This window comes from Periplaneta americana, chromosome 10 (genome assembly GCF_040183065.1).
Source record: "Periplaneta americana isolate PAMFEO1 chromosome 10, P.americana_PAMFEO1_priV1, whole genome shotgun sequence".
Classification (NCBI taxonomy): domain Eukaryota; kingdom Metazoa; phylum Arthropoda; class Insecta; order Blattodea; family Blattidae; genus Periplaneta; species Periplaneta americana.
Genome location: NC_091126.1, coordinates 163,188,108 through 163,209,028, shown reverse-complemented (window position 1 = coordinate 163,209,028; position 20,921 = coordinate 163,188,108).

Below are 20,921 nucleotides of genomic sequence, written 5' to 3'. Positions count from 1 at the left end.
GGATTAATAAACATTATTGTCATAGTGAAATGACTCACGAGAGATAACATTTTTTTATTTATGTTATGTCCATTTCAATAGGGATAACATCAGCAATTTTCTAGTGCAATTCTCACACCAACATTTCGACTGCCACATTTAGCAGATTGTTGTACATTTGCTATAACATACAATTTTCTTAACAATAAATACATATATTCTAGTCCTAAAATAGTGATAAGACTTTTTAAAATATATTATAAAGAATTGGGAACGTATGAGTTGAAATGTTAATGAATAAAGACTTGAAATCCTTTAGTGTCAATACATTTTCTACCAACGTTTCACATTTTTCTGCATTTAGAATTATATCAAACACGAACTTACAAGGGTATACAAGTGACAGGTCCTTGTACGACTTGAGAGTCACGAATATGCTAATAAAATTTATAGATTCATCCCTGTTATCAGTTATTAGATATGAAATACAGTTTTTACAAATACTATATAACTTATTTTGTTTTATTTTGAACAAAACTGATCCCAACAAATAGTAAAGAGCTTGTTGTTCACTCAAGTCAATATTTCTATTTTCAGTTAAATTACAATTTAGCCTATATAAATTTCTTTTGCTCACATTCATCTTCACTAGACCTTTCTGTTTCGAGTTTACTTACATCTGTACCTAGAAACTCAACTAATTGTTCAGAATCGCAAACTGCGTAATTTTCAGGCTTCGTTTTTTTTTTTCTTAGAAAAACTGATGAATCGTAATGCAGTTTTTGAATTCTATTGCATCGGGATTGGATTTAAGGAACGGACAGTAGAAAATAAATTTTCTAACGCATCCTGAGTGCATGTGCCTAGCATAAGATATTTGAAGTCCCCTTTATTAAGACAATTTCTTGAAAATCAAGAACTGTTTTTATTGCCAGTATTATACCAGTTTGGAATAGTTTCCAACGTCCGCTTTTGTCCACCTTGATATTTCCAATTATAAATATTACATCATTATACTTATGGCTTTAAGGAACCCGGAGGTTCATTGCTGCCCTCATATAAGCTCGCCATCGGTCCCTATCTTGACCAAGATTAATATAGTTCTACCATCATATCCCATCTATTCAAATCCATTTTAATATTATCCTCCCATCTATGTCTCGGCCTTCCCAAAGGTCTTTTTCCCTCCGGCTTCCCAACAATACTCTATATGGATTTCTGGATTCGCCCATACGTGCTACATGCCCTGCTCATCTCAAACGTCTGGATTTCATGTTCCTAATTATGTCAGGTGAAGAATACAATGCGTGCAGTTCTGCGTTGTGTAACTTTCTCCATTCTCCTGTAACTTCATCCCTCTTAGCCCCAAATATTTTCCTAAGAACCTTATTCTCAAACACTCTTAACCTCTGGTCCTCTCTCAAAGTGAGAGAACAACCGGTAATATAACTGTTTTATAAATTCTAATTTTCAGATTTTTTGATAGCAGACCAGATGACAAAATCTTCTCAACCGAATAATAACAAGCATTTCTCATATTTATTCTGCGTTTAATTTCCTCCCGAGTGTCATTTATATTTGTTACTGTTGCTCCAAGATATAATAATTTTTCTACCTCTTTGAAGGATAAATTTCTAATTTTTATATTTCCATTTCATATAATATTCTGGTCACGAGACATACTCATATACCGTGTCTTTTCGGGATAGGCTACTTCCAAACCTATCGCTTCACTTGCTTCAGTAAAGTTCCCGTGTTTTCCCTAATAGTTTGTGTATTTTCTCCTAATATATTCATGTCACCCGCATAGACAATAAGCTGTAATGCTAATTCAGTACAACAGCAATTGATTACACATTGATTAATTGCATGACAACATGGCATTCTTCAAGATAACGAGGAATATCACACTAGAAACCTGTGTTCCTAGGCTAGTCTTGCGGTGAACTGTCTCTCCGCAGGAGTAAATATGGCCGCCGTGTCGGCATTTGTCGGACCAAAAGAATGCGGTACCCTCCAATATACACTGCTCTGACTGTACTCAATGTTTATGCGCAAACGGAGAGCAGTGGCGGACTGCCATTATTATTGTGTTGGTCAGCGTGTTCCAACGTTTCACAATGTCTTCTAATCATGGACATAGTAGGCCTACATTCAAGGATGAATAGGAAGAGAAGCTTTTTTGTGTTAGTGGGGAGAGTGTGAAATGCTTTATTTCTTCGAAAATTCTTAAGGGTGTGTTAAAATTCAACATGCGACGACATTATTCGATTCTTCACAAAAGATATCATACAATTACAGGGATGTTGGACATGTGAAAATACTTTATTTTGGGGCTATCTATATAACCGTTGGTTATACATAATAATCAGTACAGTATATTACAATACGTTTACACTCAGTTCCACATGACAAACATATAGTTTTTCGTTTAATTTTAGGTGAAATGCGTAGGCCTACAAATATTTTGATAAATAAAAAACAAGAAAATACAAACAAAAACCACACACGTGTCCTCGGTATTAAATAAAAAATCTTCTTGCTAACTGTGTTTTAGCCTGGAATATTGGAATATCAATGAAGCCCTTTCAGAAGTATCATTTGTAAAATCGTGCATACAGGACGTTACTAAAATACTATATCCAGAACAAAGTCAAAGTTTAAGAAAATTAAATTATTTCCAATTACAGTTCAGAGAAGGAATTTCAAGATTGTAAATGTAATTGAATCTGAAGTCGAAACCACAATTAACCAGTTTGTAGCTTACTCACTTGCATTGGATGAAAGCACAGATAGAAATGACAAAGCTCACCTAGCCATTTTCATCCAAGGAGTTAATGAACATTTTTACTGTGTCTGAATGTCTTCTAGATCTAATTACAAAATACAACTAGAGAAGAACTTTTCCAGGCACTGAAAGGCACCATAGAACAGAAGAGGTTGAATTTGCAATGGCTTGTGTCAATAGCAACAGACGGGGCTCATACCAGCGTATGATATTTTTTATTCTTTTGATATTATTATTTGTAAACATAAGCAGATCGTTCCCCGATCCCCCACTGATCGCTCCCATGTGTTGAGGTATGAGTCCCTTCCCCTGCTCTAGCCTTACAGCACACTGTGTTCGGCGGGCAGCATCGAGAGTACGAATGACGATACGCTTTTTGGAGACCTCTGATCTAATATATACGTTATTACTAGGCTTCGTAATTCAGCTACCTATAAGCTGGAATGGAGTTTGCTTGATTCGAAATATATGTGACGTAACAGCACAGGTATAGGTATGTTAGTATACAAAATAGTTATGCACGTTATACCTTTCGCTGTAATAAGTTGAAGCTGGGACGCAGTCATAGTGAGTAGTCTTATCGATCACTGCTCTTACTAGTCGTATTATTTAAATAATTACATCTTTGTGGCTGATTGAAGGTTCATTGCCTTAGATAAGACGCTCAAGCATGTAATATTGCAGGACATAGTTGAGGATATTTGAACTAATATTTTCACTGCGAATACAGACAATACAGACATATATATTGTGTAAAATAGACCTAAAAGTGACAAAAAACAGCGCACTGAAAGACACTGCAATTATATCAAAAGCCACGAAATTGTGTTGCCATAATGCAAAGGAACCAGTACCATCAAAATATGAAAATAATTAGGATATTAAATCCATGTTTAGCGTGGATTTGTGTAGCACTACCATGATGTTCAGTGCCAACATCCCAATTAATAAATTAAATAATCTGCATTTGAGGGGATTTCTAGAAAAATACGTAGTAAATTAGTGCAGCGTTTCTCAAACCTTTGTGAAGTGGCGACCACTTTTTAAAGTCAGAACAGTTCCGCGGACCACCTTATTCTTGTTCCCTTCGAAAGCAAATTTATCATTTTCGTAGTCTATTTTAATACCAGTATACATATATTTTAAAATTGAATTAAGATTCGGTACTTTGGTCCTCTGTTATGAATTCGGGTGGACCCTGGCTGGGTTACAGGCGCGGCACCAGATGTGCAGGGAAAAGATGTCGAGATACACCACGTATACAGTGCCTTAAATCCCTCTTTTGTTGCTGAGAGTAGAGTGGGAAGTCGATAGATGGGTAGGGTAATAAATTAAATATATTTATTTTTATTATTTTATTGGGTTATTTTACGATGCTGTATCAACATCTAGGTTATTTAGCATCTGAATGATATGAAGGTGATAATGCCAGTGAAATGAGTCCGGGGTCCAGCACCGAAAGTTACCCAGCATTTGCTCGTATTGGGTTGAGGGAAAACCCCGGAAAAAACCTCAACCAGGTAACTTGCCCCGACTGGGATTTGAACCCGGGCCACCTGGTTTTGCAGTCAGACGCGCTGACCATTACTCCACAGGTGTGGACAAAAATTACATAATTATGTCAGTACTGGGAGAGAAAGTGAAATTTTATTGCCATGTGTCATTTTCAAACTCTCAGATTTTAAGCTACAGTGTGATATGCAATTCGTTCGAATTTTATTTTTTCTTCTGTCTTTTTTGAAGGACCACAAGGGCAGACTTCGAGGGCCACAGGTGGTCTGCGGACCATAGTTTGATAAACGCTGAATTAACTTAGTGGGTTTTCAGTGATGAGCGAAATATGCAATATTCTAATGAAACATGAACAAATATCAGACAATAGGAATTCTTCTACTAATTCATGCACCAATAACGTCATGTGTTATTAAAAGAATTTCTTGCAATATAAAATCATTTCAAGTGACACCTGCATATGTTCAAGTTCCGTAACATACGAATGCACGTTATTATTCACTGCAAAGACCACAATGAAAATGAACATCACGGCTCAAGCATGTGTTTACTAGTAGGCCTATAGCTTCAGAATGTCGGGAGTTGACTGTACTCCACGAACACGAAGCGAAGACCTGTTTGTTTATATCCTTATCCGTTGCATCACCTGTGTTCGCCGTACTATATACCCAATGTGTCTTTAACTTCGGTCTTTAGGTAGCTGGATTACGAAGCCTAGTTATTACATAGCTTTATCCATTAGATAATGTTGCAAAAATTTCCCATAGCATTTATAGGCTACCTCTGGATAATTTATCTCCCGATAAATGAACAGAAATCTCCTTATACACTAACCGGCACAGAAAGCAAAATATTTCAATTTTCTTACATTTTATTATAAGATCAAAGTTAATTCCATTGGTAACCGTAACTTAAATTTAAATTATGGTTTATTTAATAACGCTTGCAACTGCCAAGATTTATCAGTGTTGCCGGTGTGCTAGAATTCTGTCCCGCTGGAATTCTTTTACATGCCAGTAAATCTACTGACCTGAGCCTGTCGCATTTAAGCACATTTAAATGTTATCGACCTCGGCTGGGATCGAATCGCAACCTCGAGCACTGAAAGCCAACGCTGTACCAACTGTGCTACCCAAGACGACAACCATAACTTCCAAATATATTTTGATTACCACAAAAATACGACATTTCGCCTAGTTAACAATTCAGTTTTTCTCTACATACAGCTACTTTTATGAATGCCTTAAATTAAAAACAAAAAAATTGAAATGTTTCACTTAATTTATAGATGAAAATTTCTTCGTCATCATCATCTTCCTCCTCAGAAGAGGAAATACTAAACTGTTTCTTTTTTTTTCCAAATTTGGCTCATTTCTAGTCAAGAGGACAATAATATAATATTGAATTTGGATATAAAAATATTTAGTCCTCTTATTTATAGTACAGTACACAAAGTGCGATAATAAATATTACATATATAAAATTTATAGCTTCATAGAAAAGATTTTGTTGAAGTTCAAAACAATAAAGAGGAATAGGGGATAGGTGCCGGTATAACCTGTTTCACTCCATATAGGGCTAGGGGTTATGAATACAAAACGTGCGTTGGAAGTGGGTGGTCAATAAGAAATCATCGTTTTCCACTTGCAGGAACTTGACATCTTTAAGTCACTCAGAATCCTAATTGAACACGCAGACCATGAAAAACGTTTTATTTGCATTAGTAGAATTTTTCTCTACTATATAAGTTATCACGAGGAAACTGAAGCTTTACATTTGATATCATAGATAACTTAACGAGCTAGAACAGATTATTACGCCGTCATGTTTGAAGAAATTTGAAAGTGCGGCCGCCATTAAAATAAGCGCCAAAATCAAAGTGGGCATTTCGATAACTATGGCTGGAGTTGAGGCGTTGTCATATATATATATATGTATATACCCGTCGCTCTAATTTCTGGCAGCCAATCGCGTTGCAGGTCGGCTACATTTAAACGTGTGCGTCTTGTGATTCGCTGATGAAGACGATATTCATTTGTTAAGGCTCGATAAATACTTAATTTAATCGCCCGCCATTTTGGCTCTTTCGTTGGCGTTCGCAGAAAGCACACGAAAACGTTATTTGCCGCTCAATTATTTGCTGAATTACAGGGCGTTTGATTTATTATCTTAGGAACTACGACATGATAATGTTTAACGGTGTGACAAATAGATTCCTCGTATGGTAGCTCTGCAACAAAAGAACAAAAATGGCGAACGATACTAGCTACCTAGACTTTATAGAGCATTCACTTCCTAAGACGTAAGCAAAGAGGAGTAGTCACGCCGGGAATAACACCGTTGCGACTATAAATTATGGTTTATTTAACGACACTCGCAACTGCCGAGGTTATATCAGCGTCGCCAGTGTACTCGAATTTTGTCCCGCAGGAGTTCTTTTATATGCCACTAAATCTAGTGACATGAGCCTGTCGCATTTATGCACACTTAAATGTCATCGACCTCGGCTGGAATCGAATCACATCCTCGAGCACTGAAAGTCAACGCTGTACCAACTGTGCTACCCAAGCCGACAACCATAACTTCCAAAAATATTTTGATTACCACAAAAATATACCCGACATTTCTTCTAGTTAACAATTCAGTTTTTCTCTACATACAGCTACTTGTATGAATACCTTAAATTAAAAACAAAAAAATTGAAATGTTTCACTTTTTGTGGTGGTGAGTGTATATTTGATAAATACAAACAATACAGATTATTAGTAAATATTGTAATAATTTAGAGATGAAAATTTCTTCGTCATCATCTTCACTTTCCTCCTCAGAAGAGGAAATATTAATACTGATATGACAATGACAGTTTCGTGACAGATAAACCCTTTTTAAATATACACCATGACCCTAAATGATCGGGGTTTCAGATCGTAGGTGTGGCTTTACAAACGAAAGTGGATGTGTATTTCCTACATGTAATGAAAGAAGAGCTGTGAAAGTTTCTCATCTTTGTTGCGTCACAGTGTCACAATTACAAAATGATGACTCCCGTGCATAAATATTTTTATGTATTGCAATTTACGAAGTGTGGTTCTGTAGATTCTGTACAGCGAAATTTCCGTCGAAATTTAGAATTGATCTTCCAGCTGATAACATTCGTTGATGTTATAGGCCATTTGAAATGATTGGATGCATCTGTAAAGGAAAGATTTCAGGATATTCACGTGTACCCAACAAAAGAGCGGAGAATGTCAGAGCAACTTTCGTACGTACTCCACGGTCCCCCGACAATACACCATCTGATTTCTTTCTGTGGGGGTATGTGAAGAACCACGTGTACCTGCCACCACTACCTGCCGAACTGGCAGAGTAGAGAAGGATTGTCTATCACTCCAAACATGCTGACTATTGGCTGGATATCTGCTGTGCGACAAATGGTGTTCACATTGAACGCTTATAAGATACTGTTGTTCCTTATTACCATGTAAGATTTGTCCTTATATATTGCAAGTCAGAGAAATTAACTTTGAAACTCCGATAATCAGTTAGGGACATGTGATATTCTGGTGAGTTTTGATGTTGTGTAACTCTTCACCAGGGTTCCACTCTAGGAAAAGTTGGAGTTATTGAGACCTCACTTCCCGCCTGAGGTCATTGGACTCTTTAACCACATACTCAGCTCCATTTACTTCATGTACAAAGGGCAATACTACGAGCAATCCAACGGCGAAACCATGGGCTCGCCCCTGTCGCCAGCCATAGCCAATTTGTACATCGAAAACTTCAAGCATAGAATCCTAGCAGTGGCGTATGCTGAACCTGGAGTTTGGGTGTTCTGCTAAAAATATTTAGTTGGTCTATCTCACACAATTATTATAGGCCTAAGTGAAATATCGGGTCAACATTAACTGCCATTTTTAATATAAGATTTAGTATTATTTATAAATAATAACAATGGGGCGGATGTTGAAGACCTAAAAATCTACTTAAAATGATCATTAAAATGCCCTTAAACTAATGGAAAAATGACATGAAATTAAAAGAAAATGACATTTAAATATTATTCAAAGTACTCGCACCACAACTTCTTAAAAATTAATCACCTTGTTTCAATGAGTGCCCTGCAAATGCCGGAGAAAGGAGGCAACTACAAATAACTTTATTCAAAATTGCATTATCTGTGATCAAACAATAACCATGGCCAGCAAAATAACCTGTTTGAAGTTCCACAACTCGCTAACTATTCTACAATTTCATATTGTGAAGAAGAAATATGTCTAGTGTATTGTTCGCTTTTTGTTTTATATTGTTGCACTAAATTCGGAAGTGGCGGGGTAGGTCTACCCTTATTCACTATATGCAATTTCTCTCCTAGTGGGCGAGAAGAGAATGGCTTTCGCAAAAGATCTTTTACAGTGTACATTTGCAAGTGCTATTATCATTAAATATGTAATTTAAATTGTTCACCTGCGCTGGCACACAACTATGAACCCTAGCAAAACCTAAACACAGTCAATTCACGTAAACACACACTTCAAACACAATATTTTGTAACGCTATTGACAAGTTGAGCTGCCTGTACACAGGACGACCTGCGAGCTTGAGAGAAGCGAGTATCCCCACCATGCCACCTTCCGCGCGCAGAGAATTATAGCAGTAACTCTCAGCAGGGGATGTTCTTTTGTGCGGACAGGACAACCAGACCAGAACTCATCCTACTTCGTCAGGCAGAGCGTACGTTATAAAACGAAAGCCGTTCTGGGGATGGTGTGCACATTTAACCAGCAGGCATTTAAAATATTTAACTCTTGATGTCCCAATGTCACCTACAGGTGACGCTCCCTAACAAGCTGTCCAAAATTACCACTACATGTATTTAAACATAAATCGCTGTCGACAATGCCACAATAGACATCTGGTAACTGAATTTCAACCATTTTTGGCGACTAGCTCGTAAATCTGCAGCAGTAGAGAAGAAAACATCAGCGTGGATGCAGAAGAATCTCAACTTTGTGCGCACTTCACATAATTGCTTGTGAAAATAGAACTAAGAGTTAAGTAGTTTTATTTTTGTTTCCATATATACATTACTAAACTACTGATATCTTATACCGTATGCAATTTTCATAAACAAGTAAAACAGGTGCATATAGTGTATATAGGGACTACAAAGTGTCAAGTCACCTCCAGGTGACAGTGGTCAGATACATTAAACATCCGATCTCATTATATTAGTATAGTTATGTTACTTATTTTTCTTCTATAGTCTGTGTATGAAATACTGCAGATGATGGACGAAGATACAGTTCGAGCATCGTCTGTAAGTGATATTACCATATTTCCACCGGCTGCTAGACCAGTTATCGATGAGGAAAGTGGTGACGAAACAACCAGTGGCATCAACTATCTTCCAGGAAGAATACTCAGATCTACATTTGAAGTCAACGTTACTTCTGCCAATGACGTACTAATAGATAATGATGAAGGATATAACCCGAGACCATCAACAATTGACGAGATAACAATGTCCAATTCTTATATTGAGGAAATAAACCCTCAAGTTTCAACAGACAAAAACAAACTTCCGAATTCAGACATGAATATACATGGAAGAAATAATTATGGTCTACAAAGAACATAGTGTTATTCTAACATTTCTCGCGATGAAAGACAATCTATTTCTAGTATTAGTCAGACTTCAGAAGAGAAAAAAAGAACAAAATAATCTACTTCTAATATTTCTTTTCGTAATAAAGAGTGGTCTGACAAAGAAGAAATCTTTACTTGTAAATCTGGAAGAGGCGGCGTAGATAAAACATTTACAGATTATAATGAATCAAAACTTACTCCTGTCTAATGTTTCGAGCTCCTGTTCAGTGAAGGAATACTCGCTGTCATGTGTAAAATGTCGAAATTGTGTGCCCTCCAAAGGAATCATTCTATTGAATTGGACAAAAGTGATACAAAAAGTTTACATTGCCATTCTCTTACTGACGGGCTACATGTCTCCCCAAAGCATAAGAATGTTTTGCGAAACAAATTCAGATGTACACAATGAACTTGTATCCAATACCATGAGGAGAAGTAGGTTTACATAAATCCACAAATATTTACATCTTTCAGACAATTTCAGTCTTTCTCCTAATGATGAATTTGGTAAAGTCCGAAGATACTTCGAGACTCTAAATGATGATTTTGGCCAACAGTTTGAAAGGGTATGGTCGAGTCACAAATCTATTCATGAAACAATGGTTCCCTATTATGGGAGACATGGTGCCTATCAGCATATTCATGGAAAGCCATTGCGTTTTGGGTATAAACTATGGTCAGCAGCTACACGTCTTGGCTATCTCGCTGCGTTTGAACCATACCAAGGAGCTAAACAGGCCAAGCAGAATATGGGTTAGTAGCTGCTGTTGTGTTGGAACTTGAAAGCAGATTACCGGCAGCTTTTTCACCTTAGTTTTTACTTTGACAGTTTCCTCACAAGTCTCAAGGTGTTGTCAGTTCTTACTGAAAACAAATGGAGAAAACCCATGGGGAAGTGTGTGGTTGAAAAATGATGCTAAGCACATGAAAAAGCGCAATGGTGATGCAATATTTTTCGCTGTGACACAGGATGATGCTGTTGTTGGATGGCGTGGTAATAATATTGTCACTCTTGCTTCAAACTTTCACAGTGTAACTCCAATTTTGAAAGCAGATCGAGTCAGTGTTATTACAGGGAAACGAAGCAAAATTCAAGAGGATTGCCCTTCGGTTATTGAATAGTACATCAAATACATGGGAGGAGTAGATAGATTTGACCAAAATGTTCATTCTTTGAAAGTGAACATTCATGGAACGAAATGGTGGTACCCAATTTTGCATTTGATATCCATGCAGCCTGTCATAATGCGTGGTTAGTATCAAGAAGAGATGCAATACAAAAGGACTTGACATATTGTGAATTCCGGCGAAATATCGTGCAAGTATGTTGTGGTCTCTATGGGAAAGATCCATACAGACATCCAGCCAGCGATTCAGTCTCATTCAGTAGTATTATTACATATATGCTATTTTAAATATTCTCCACTGAATAAAATATGATATTGCAGTCATTAAATGTGACAATAAGATTTATTGCCCAATGTCCCCTACAGGTGGCACACCTACAGTCCGTTTGTAAATATCATTTTCCATGAATTCTTAATAAACAAGATTTCTATAGGTTATAATTCACATTATTTAGTCATTTATAAACAATTTGTACATCTGTAATAAGTTTGGGCTAAGACGGGTTGAATGGTAATAAATTAAAATTAGTCGTGAACTATATACGTCAACTGCCAATGAGATTACCACGAATTTAAATTGTGATAAATTAAAATTATTGTAGGATTATATAAAACAACTTAAAATAAAAAATGAGATTACCGAATTTACAGGGTGTCCAGCGCACACCTTGAACACCTGCAATATACACCCCTGAACCCTAGAGAACACGCCTCTGAAACCAGCTCATTTCTACCGCTATGTAGATGAAACTTTGGTCATCTACCTGCTTGGAGAAGCAAAACTTCAGGAATTCCAAGAACACCTGAACAGTATCCACCCAAACATCCAGTTCACGAAAGAAGTAGAAAAAGATGGCTGTCTCCCCTTCTTAGACATTCTCATCTCCAGGAAGTCAGATGGCACACTGGGTCACAGCGTATACAGGAAACCAAGACATACCGACCTATACCTGAATGGAAGCAGTCACCACCACCCAGCACAGAAACAAAAAGCCCTGTCGATTCTTCTGCACAGGGCAAGGGGGATTTCGGACCAAGAGAGTCGCCCTTCTGAGCAGTAGCGGCTCGCCGTCAAGACAATAGATGAAGTGCTGTTCACATAAACAAATGCATGAACAGTTTTACCAATATAATGAGTGGGACTACTATTCGTAAACTACGTACAATTTTAATAGTTCTAGAACACATGCAAACAGGAGAACTAATTTATTTCAGGACTCACACAATTTCTTGCATACAAAGTCAATCCTCCTATGTTTTAAGCAGCAAACCGTCGATGATGTCTTCATCAAATGTCTGAGTTTTACTGAGGGTGGACAGCATATCTCTATGCAAAGCTATGGGGCTAATGATGAAAGTCCCTCCTGTGATGTAGTATTCCAAGTGAAATTTTCAATATTTTCAAACAGAAAAGCTTCTTTCATCGAAAGAATTTTTAAAGTTATTTTATACAACTTCTGTATTTTCTTAGCACTTTTAAAACAAAGAACAAATGGAACTGTAGATCGTCAAGAGTTTAAAATATATTTCTATCCTCATATTTAAGTCTACAAAACGACATTTCTAATAAATTACAAACTGTGTCATTATCGGGATAAATATTTCGCACTCATTTATCAACATTTTCTATGCACTGGTACCTAAGTACTCGTATTTGTGTAATAGCTATAGTATTTAAACATATAATATATACTTAGATGTAGAATTAATACACAATATACACTTATCACTAATATACTTCAAATAGGCCTACAGTAAATAAGTTAATATATACGTACACAGTATTAAACATACATGTGTACATTTACGCGTGTTTTAAACTTTCAAATACAAGAGCTTGAACAAAACTGGCGAGCTCATGAGAAGAAATCATACACGCCGCGGAAAACAACTTCTAAACTTTGCTAATGTATGTGTGATGTATTCCTGATAAAATAACATAAAGCCAGCCAATTTACCACTGCAGGGGTGACTGCTAAGACACAGAGAATGTGAATACTATTCTCGAGTCAGATAGTACATACTGTAAAATTTCACAGCCCTTGAACAATAGCCCCCGGCCTTGGAGACCATCTTCAACTCTTCTCTATTATTAGTACCGTTAGACCTGCAAACTGGTTACTCCACCTACAAGTCTGACAGTTCTCTGTAACTGAAAGAATCAGAAACGCACTTCACTCATACAATCTTTCTTTAGTGCGTGACATCACGTTACCATGGAAACCAAGTGCTGTATGAGAACGGGAGCCAAAATAATTTCACCTCTACAGTATTGTAAGTTCCAATAGACACCGCTCGGCACTAGTAACAGTTGACATTATTCTATTCAACGGACAGATACAAGTACTACTTATACAACTGAACACTGTTCAGAACGACTGAAAGAAACTTCTTTTATTTTAGAAATACGGTACCGGTAATAACTAGAATTAATCAATACGAGATAAAATTGCGTTTTACACATAAATAGGTGAAGTAGTACTTCACCTACTTCACCTGAATAACCGCCCCTGCTTCTGACAAGGGAAGGGTTTCGGCTCGAACAGGAATTTCGTATCCAAAATTTGTATACAGGCCCGTCTTTACATCTCTGTAAAGCTCCCAAAAGCATTCGTTTGTGTAATTTGTGGTTTGTCTGTTAGAGCACTGTACAAGTTGAGGGGTGGGGAGAGCACTGCACGAATTAAGGGGATGGGACACCTTACCCGTAAGCCTAGCCTAGCCTAGCCTAGAAGCTAGTGCGAGTGGTAAAATGTCTAAAGCCCATTTAAGAACATTTTTCTCCAAAGTTCTGTCTGAAAATATTGTAGCTAATCAAAAATGTACACTGTTGCGTGAGTCATTGAATGCATACAAGGACACAACCTTAATAAATTAATCATTCCAAGGCTAAGACATAAAATGTATCACCATTCCACCTAAAAAAAAAATTAATATTTCCAGCCTATGAATATCTATTTCCTTAGACAATACAAAATATATGCTCGGGGGATAACAGATTACATAATGACTCTTGATGAGAATCCAGAAATTAACTTGGCAAATCGAGTGTTTATAATGAAAATGCACTCTGTTATTCATAACCAGTTGTCTGCTCCAGAGTACTGCCCTATGCTTCAGTATACCTGCCAGTCAGCTGGCTACGTGAATCCTGAACAAGTCTCGGACTTCAAAAATGTTAATTCAGGTAGCATTTGATTTTTCAGCACTGGAGCGTGGTTCAGAAGATTGTTCAGGTGTTGCTTCTGTGTATTGTGCTTATTGCTCTGCTCCATGCTGTTTCATGCATTTTATAGAGAATCCTCATGTACATTTTTAAAGAAGTGAATTGACCAATACCAACCAAACGGAGAGTTACACAAATGAATGCTTTTACGGACTTCATCACCATTGTGGGGTAAGCCTCTGTACAAATTTTTAACCAAAAATTCCTGTTCGAGCCTAAACCCTTCCCTTCTCAGATCCATCACCTACGCAAGATGTTCCAACAGAACAATATCGGCAACAGGGAAATCAGTTTGGCCCTCAGAAGGGCCTTCTCGGACAAACCACCGGCTGAGGAACAAGAGCAGATGAAGTGCATGGCATACAGCTCATTCTATGGCCCCATCTCGGGCAAGATTAGCAGACTGCTAAGAAAATACTGGATTAAGGCCATCTATAAGCCGCCCACAAAGATTCAGCACTTGCTGAGACCAGTTAAGGACGACCCTGGTCTTAGGACACCTGGTGTCTACAAAATACCTTGTGAGCATGGGAAATGCTACATCAGTCAGACAGATGCATCATTATGGAACGCTGCAAGGAACATCAATGCAGCATAAGACTATATTACTCTGATAAGTTAGCAGTAGCACAACACAGCCTGGAAACGGGCCACAAGAGGAATCGATACACTACTGTCACACATAATTTTAAGCCTGTATTGATTTTGTGCAACAATCTAAAAGTCTTGGGATGGTATAATAAATGTGGGCCACAAGTATTCTAAGAAACCTTGAAATTGTCTAAGAAATTCAACCAGTTATTGTAAATAATTTTCTGAAACGTAAATGTTATGTTACATAATCATGTTGTGAAAGTTGCACACAAACTTGTAAATGTGATTTGAAATGTATGCTGATAAAAAATTAAAACAATAAAAAAAATTGGGAATTCCTTATTTCAACAAGTAGCAATTGCCATTAAGGGAAGAATGTAACAGTGGCGTAGCATGAAATTTTGAGCAGGGGAAGCTAACTCAAGTTGTCTTTCATGTACATATGAGAAAACATATTACAAAAATATAGTCTTAAAATAAATAGCAGTCAATGTAAAGTCAGCAGTCCGAAGATTTGTTGGAATCTCGTAAGTAACACCAATAAGGCATGACCTCAAATGGTATGTAGTAAAATATGATTTCATTGTTCACACATATCTCTAACAAATAGACACGGTCACTTCTTTTTTAAATCACACTTTCGTTCGTAAGTCAGTCTTGATAATAGGATTGTCCTAAAAATTCAAGTAAACTGGTGTCCGGAACTGTTATTTCACTCATTATTTATTATATCAGCTGCAATGCATACTAACATTTCAACTGGACACAACTCACGAAAGGGATAACTCTGAAACTTTCAATGTAAAAGCTAGCTTCTTCCGTGCCTTGTGACCAGGGCAGTTTAGTTAGAAAGGGATGGAAAATCTGCGGGGTGGGTTACACAGAAGAATGTGTGAAAGAAACTAGTCTGCTTGGAAGCTGGTGTGTGCAGGCTTCTTGTTTACTGCTGCATCACAAATCACCCTGAGCTGCCGCATCACAATATTTAACGCATAAATATAAACTATATAAAAATTAATAAATAATTTTGTTCATAAACTGCAGGTTTATTATGAAATTATTACTAACTGGGGAAGCTGAGCTTTTTAGCTTACATTGACGCTACGCCACTGGAATGTAGGTATGTTTGGTGAGAAATCTCAATATTTATAACATTACCCAATCTGAAAAATCCAAGGATGATTAAAAACATTCTTGTCTACTAGTGTGCAAAACTGCATGATTCTACCTTCAACACATTCAGAGAAAAAGGTACTGTACATAAAGTGCAACAATTTAACATGATGGAGATAGGGACTTATTGATACCTACATTCTCCCCTTCAAAATTTCTCAAAAAATTATTGGGATATTTTGCACATTCTGTCGAATAATAATAATAATAATAATAATAATAATAATAATAATAATAATAATAATAATAATGCGATGCCACAGCACTTGAAGGACCCAAACCAACCAGCCGGCTATTGGATTCATGTTTACATGCCGAAGTAGAGGAGGACGATCATCTAACAAGAATGGAAGAATTATATGATTAGCACGATGTTCCCCCCCCAAGCCATCATAGCTGGCTTTCACAACCGGATTCCACTACCTATTGTAGCTCTCCAAGTACATCACGATGCTGAATAGGTACTGGTCCCATACACTGGCCGAAATTTCATGAGAAAATTCCTTCCTCCATGAGGACTCGAACCAGCGCGCGTTCTGTAACGCGAGTCCTAAGCAGGATGTGTTAGACCACTGCGCAGGACACAATCTGTCGAAACAATATATAAAATGGAACACGGTCGTTAGAAGCAGGTATAGTAACAAAATAATTGAAGTCGATAGCGACATATACCATATTACTAAACTGTTTTCTTTTTTTTTTATTTTTAAAATTTGGCACATTTCTAGTCAAGAGGATAATAATATAATATTGATAATAATAATATATAGTCCTCTCATTTCTACTACAGTACACAAAGTGCGATAATAAATATTATAAATAAAATATTTATAGCTTCATAGAAAAGATTTTGTTGAAGTTCAAAACAATAAAGAGGAATAGGGGATAGGTGCCGGTATAACCTGTTTCACTCCATATAGGGCTAGGGGTTATGAATACAAAACGTGCGTTGGAAGTGGGTGGTCAATAAGAAATCATCGTTTTCCACTTGCAGGAACTTGACATCTTTAAGTCACTCAGAATCCTAATTGAACACGCAGACCATGAAAAACGTTTTATTTGCATTAGTAGAATTTTTCTCTACTGTATAAGTTATCAGGAGGAAACTGAAGCTTTACATTTGACATCATAGATAACTTAACGAGCTAGAACAGATTATTACGCCGCCATGTTTGAAGAAATTTGAAAGTGCGGCCGCCATTAAAATAAGCGCCAAAATCAAAGTGGGCATTTCGATAACTAAGGCTGGAGTTGATATATATATATATATATATATATATATATATATATATATATATATATATATATACCCGTCGCTCTAATTTCTGGCAGCCAATCGCGTTGCAGGTCGGCTACATTTAAACGTGTGCGTCTTGTGATTCGCTGATGAAGACGATATTCATTTGTTAAGGCTCGATAAATACTTAATTTAATCGCCCGCCATTGTGGCTCTTTCGTTGGCGTTCGCAGAAAGCACACGAAAACGTTATTTGCCGCTCAATTATGTGCTGAATTACAGTGCATTTGATTTATTATCATAGGAACTACAACATGATAATGTTTAACGGTGTGGCAAAGAGATTCCTCGTATGGTAGCTCTGCAACAAAAGAACAAAAATGGCGAACGATACTAGCTACCTAGACTTTATAGAGCATTCACTTCCTAAGATGTAAGCAAAGAGTAGGAGTCACGCCGGGAATAACACCGTCGCGACTATAAATTATGGTTTATTTAACGACGCTCGCAACTACCGAGGTTATATCAGCGTCGCCAGTGTACTGGAATTTTGTCCCGCATGAGTTCTTTTATATGCTACTAAATCTAGTGACTTGAGCCTGTCGCATTTAAGCACACTTAAATGTCATCAACCTCGGCTGGGATCGAATCACAAACTCAAGCACTGAAAGCCAACGCTGTACCAACTGTGCTACCCAAGCCGACAACCATAACTTCCAAAAATATTTTGATTACCACAAAAATACACCGACATTTCGTCTAGTTAACAATTCAGTTTTTCTCTACATACAGCTACTTGTATGAATACCTTAAATTAATTTAAAAAAAAAAAGTGAAATGTTTCACTTTTTGTGGTGGTGAGTATATATTTGATAAATACAAACAATACAGATTATTAGTAAATATTGTTCTAATTTAGAGATGAAAATTTCTTCGTCATCATCTTCACTTTCCTCCTCAGAAGAGGAAATATTAATACTGATATGACAACGATAGTTTCGTGACAGATAAAACCCTTTTTATATATACACCATGACCCTAAATGATCGGGGTTTCAGATGGTAGGTATGACTTTACAAACGAAAGTGGATGTGTATTTCCTGCATGTAATGAAAGAAGAGCTGTGAAAGTTTCTCATCTTTGTTGCGTCACTGTGTCACAATTACAAAATGATGACTCCCGTGCATAAATATTTTTATGTATTGCAATTTACGAAGTGTGGTTCTGTAGATTCTGTACAGCGAAATTTCCGTCGAAATTTAGAATTGATCTTCCAGCTGATAACATTCGTTGATGTTATAGGCCATTTGAAACGATTGGATGCATCTGTAAAGGAAAGATTTCAGGATATTCACATGTACCCAACAAAAGAGTGGAGAATGTAAGAGCAACCTTCGTACGTACTCCACGGTCCCCCGACAATACACCATCTGATTTCTTTCTGTGGGTTTAAGTGAAGAACCATGTGTACCTGCCACCACTACCTGCCGAACTGGCAGAGTAGAGAAAGATTGTCTATCACTCCAAACATGCTGACTATTGGCTGGATATCTGCTGTGCGACAAATGGTGTTCACATTGAACGCTTATAAGATACTGTTGTTCCTTATTACCATGTAAGATTTGTCCTTATATATTGCAAGTCAGAGAAATTAACTTTGAAACTCCGATAATCAGTTAGGGACATGTGATATTCTGGTGAGTTTTGATGTTGTGTAACTCTTCACCAGGGTTCCACTCAATGAAACGTTGGAGTTATTGAGACCTCACTTCCCGCCTGAGGTCATTGGACTCTTTAACCACATACTCAGCTCCATTTACTTCATGTACAGCGAAATTTCCGTCGAAATTTAGAATTGATCTTCCAGCTTATAACATTTGTTAATGTTATAGGCCATACGAGCAATCCGACGGTGTAAACATGGGCTCGCCCCTGTTGCCAGCCATAGCCAATTTGTACATCGAAAACTTCAAGCATAGAATCCTAGCAGTGGCGTATGCTGAACCTGGAGTTTGGGTGTTCTGCTAAAAACATATATTTGATCTATCTCGCACAATTATTATAGGCCTAAGTGAAACATCGGGTCAACATTAACTGCCATTTTTAATATAAGTTTTAGTATTATTTATAAATAATAACAATGGGGCGGAAGTTGATGACCTAAAAATCTATTTAAAATGATCATTAAACTGACCTTAAACTAATGGAAAAATGACACAAAATTAAAATAAAATGGCATTTAAATATTATTCAAAGTACTCGCACCACAACTTCTTAAAAATTAATCACCTTGTTTCAATGACTGCCCTGCAAATGCCGGAGAAAGGAGGCAACTACAAATAACGTTATTCAAAATTGCATTATTTATGATCAAACAATAATCATGGCCAGCAAAATAACCTGTTTGAAGTTCCACATCTCGCTAACTATTCTACAGTTTCATATTGTGAAATAGAAAAATGTCTAGTGTATTGTTCGCTTTTTGTTTTATATTGTTGCACTAAATTCGGAAGTGGCGGGGTAGGTCTACCCTTATTCACTATATGTAATTTCTCTCCTAGTGGGCGAGAGGAGAATGGCTTTCGCAAAAGATCTTTTACAGTGTACATTTGCAAGTGCTATTATCATTAAATAAGTAATTTAAATTGTTCACCTTCGCTGGCACACAACTATGAACCCTAGCAAAACCTAAACACAGTAAATTCACGTAAACACACACGTCAAACACAATATTTTGTAACGCTATTGAGAAGTTGAGCTGCCTGTACACAGGACGACCTGCGAGCTTGAGAGAAGCAAGTATCCCCACCATGCCACCTTGCGCTCGCAGAGAATTATAGCAGTAACTCTCAGCAGGGGGTGTTCTTTTGTGCGGACAGGACAACCAGACCAGAACTCATCCGAATTCGTCAGGCAGAGCGTACGTTATAAAACGAAAACCGTTCTGGGGATGGTGTGCACATTTAACCAGCAGGCATTTAAAATATTTAACTCGATGTCCCAATGTCACCTACAGGTGACGCTCCCTAACAAGCTGTCCAAAATTACCACTAAATATATTTAAACATAAATCGCTGTCAACAATGCCTCAATAGACATCTGGTAACTGAATTTCAACCATTTTTGGCGACTAGCTCGTAAATCTGCAGCAGTAGAGAAGAAAACATCAGCGTGGATGCAGAAGAATCTCAACTTTGTGCGCACTTCACATAATTGCTTGTGAAAATAGAACTAAGAGTTAAGTAGTTTTATTTTTGTTTCCATATATACATTACTAAACTACTGATATCTTATACCGTATGCAATTTTCATAAACAAGTAAAACAGGTGCATATAGTGTATATAGGGACTACAAAGTGTCAAGTCACCTCCAGGTGACATTGGTCAGATACATTAAACGTCCGATCTCATTATATTAGTATAGTTATGTTACTTATTTTTCTTCTATACTCTGACTGTGTATGAAATACTGCAGATGATGGATGAAGATACAGTTGGAGCATCGTCTGTAAGTGATATTACCATATTTCCACCGGCTGCTAGACCAGTTATCGATGAGGAAAGTGGTGACGAAACAACCAGTGGCATCAACTATCTTCCAGGAAGAATACTCAGATCTACATTTGAAGTCAACGTTAC